Source organism: Pundamilia nyererei, unplaced genomic scaffold (assembly GCF_000239375.1).
Source record: "Pundamilia nyererei isolate P.nyererei 1_Seehausen unplaced genomic scaffold, PunNye1.0 scaffold00147, whole genome shotgun sequence".
NCBI classification, from domain to species: Eukaryota; Metazoa; Chordata; class Actinopteri; order Cichliformes; family Cichlidae; genus Pundamilia; species Pundamilia nyererei.
Window position 1 is genome coordinate 780,824 of NW_005187548.1, and position 1,833 is coordinate 782,656.

A 1,833-nucleotide genomic window follows, 5' to 3' on the forward strand; every position below is an offset into this window, starting at 1 on the left:
ACCCTGTCAATAATGTTCCTACTGTACCACATTTTCTTCTTTAATTCAACTTTCCAATTAAATGCTAACCAGTCAGTGACTGGTGGAACCTGTGGCTTAGGAGGTAGCGCAGGGCTTCTTCTAATTGGAAGGTTGGTGGTTCAATCTTTGGCTAATCTGCTAGTCTAGTCTAGTTTCAGTGTCTTACCCAAGTTTTTTCACTGAAGTGTTAGCTGGAGAGTCCTTAGGTATGGGAAAAATGTGTGTCTACTGTCGTGGAATTTTGTAAAAAAAAAAAGAAGTCTGCAACACAGAAAGAGCTGTGGTCAAGCTATTTATTACTGCGTGCAGGAGAGCCAAGACACATCAAACATCACAGTACAATGTCTTCAACAGTGTGTAATGAATACACAGTTTGTTATTATTTTTACTGGCTTTCTGCACTGGAGGTACAGATCAGGTTATGCCATAGGTTAAAACACAGGGTCTCAGAAGTGTCTACACTTATGACATGAATAAATCTACGGTGTGCATAATGTATATTTGTTAGGATGCCTGGGTCATTGACCCAGGGTTTTTGAGTTTATTATATTATTTATCATTTCTAGTCTTTGGTTTCTTTGTTAGAGCTCTGTCTTATGGTTTATGTCTCTGTGTAATCTTTAGTTGCTGTCTCCCCTGTCTGCTATATCCCCATGTCCAGTCAGTGTCTGTCTGCCCTGGTCCCACATCTCTGTTCCCTCTGTTGTAGTGCCTGCCTGTGAGTCTGTGTCTGTAAGTTCAGTCTGTGTTATGTTTTCTGTTTTACTTTGAAAGTCCGTGTCTCATGTAAATGTGTCTGGTTTTGCTTCCTTTGTCTCGTTAGGCCTGATTTGCCCCAGCTGTTTCCCTCCTGTTACCTATTCCCTGATTGCTCCCTTTGTGTATTTAAGCCCTGTATTTCTCTGTGTCCGTGTTGTGATCTACCCTTATTTTGCTGTGTGTTCTGTCTGTGTAAAGTTTACCTTGGAGTCTCAGTTTTGTTACTTTTTTGTGGAGTTCAGCATTAAAGCTGTATTTAACTTCACCTTTGATTTCCGTGAGTCTGCATTTTGGGTCTTTCATATCACCACTCCTGCCTGCACACAGCCGTTTCATAACAGAAGATCGCGACCAGAACATGGACCCAGCAGACGTTGAACTGCACGAGCGCCGACAGGTAGCTCTCTCCCAGCTAGAGGAGGAGCTCCGGTGGAGGCCATGGCTCACCCCCACTATGGGCACATTTTTCATGGGACTCTGGGGGGTGCCCGGAGTTGCCATGCTGCTTCACCTGCTGCTTCGCCTGCACTTGTGCTACCTACACTACAAGTGGGAGGTCTTCGTTTAACTTCGGACACACATTCCTTGCTGGAGCCACAGCGTTGCTCCTCCCGAGGAAAGCGGCCCCCCCCGCTGCCGTCATATGGACAATTCTGAGCAACTTGTGGTGGTGAGTCAAAATGACTACATTTCCCACACTCCTGAGCCAATAAACAGAAATGACTATAATCTCACCTCAGACACCTTCGGGATCTCTTTTCTCGATGATGATTTGGATTGGGAGGCCAGTTTTGGTTTAGCTCCTCACGAGCTAGTTAATGACAATATACATTCCTCTGAGATTTTTAGTCCTAAGACTGTTCATCGTGGTGGAAATAAGCTAAAACCCACTTTTGCCAAGTCTGTTTTTTCTAAACCTGGCCACGTAAAGTCTGAGACTGTGAAAACTGTTAAATCAAAGACTGTTAAGACCTGCTCCGTCGCCGCCGCTGGCTTCATGGTCAACCCCCTGAGCTGTTTTCTGGACTCTTGGGCCGTCGACCTCAAGGCCGG